Source organism: Temnothorax curvispinosus, unplaced genomic scaffold (genome assembly GCF_003070985.1).
Source record: "Temnothorax curvispinosus isolate PA1 unplaced genomic scaffold, ASM307098v1 QBEX01007451.1, whole genome shotgun sequence".
Classification (NCBI taxonomy): Eukaryota; Metazoa; Arthropoda; class Insecta; order Hymenoptera; family Formicidae; genus Temnothorax; species Temnothorax curvispinosus.
This window is the reverse complement of record NW_020217231.1, coordinates 4,823-5,290: the sequence shown is the minus strand read 5'-3', so window position 1 is coordinate 5,290 and position 468 is coordinate 4,823.

Genomic DNA, 468 nt, shown 5'->3' with positions numbered 1-468 from the left:
GCGCGCAGCGGTTTTTGGCCAATTTTGGCTTGTGCCCAGTCTCCGTGCCCGAACGTCCGGGCTCTAGATATAGATCTACAAAATAATATTTTACAAAGTAAGGTGATGTATATTTTTCAAATATTAAAAAAATCTTTTAAACGTGAAATAATTATTGCTAATTGGGTTAAACGTATTTTATTTTTTAAAGCAATATTTCTAAAAAAATTTTACAAATATTAATAAATATATTTATTTGCAATCTTTTAAAAATATTTTTGAAAATATTTTTCTGACATTATCTGGTGGACATAGAAACATTCTAAAAATATTTTTATAAATTATTTTAATCATACTAAAAAATATTTAATTTTTAAAATATTTTGTGCTGTATGGGAAAAACCGTTATAAAAGAAGGTCGATTCAACATTAAAACGAAGTTAAAACGACAGTTGAAAGTTCGTTAATATCTGATACGACTTTGATGTC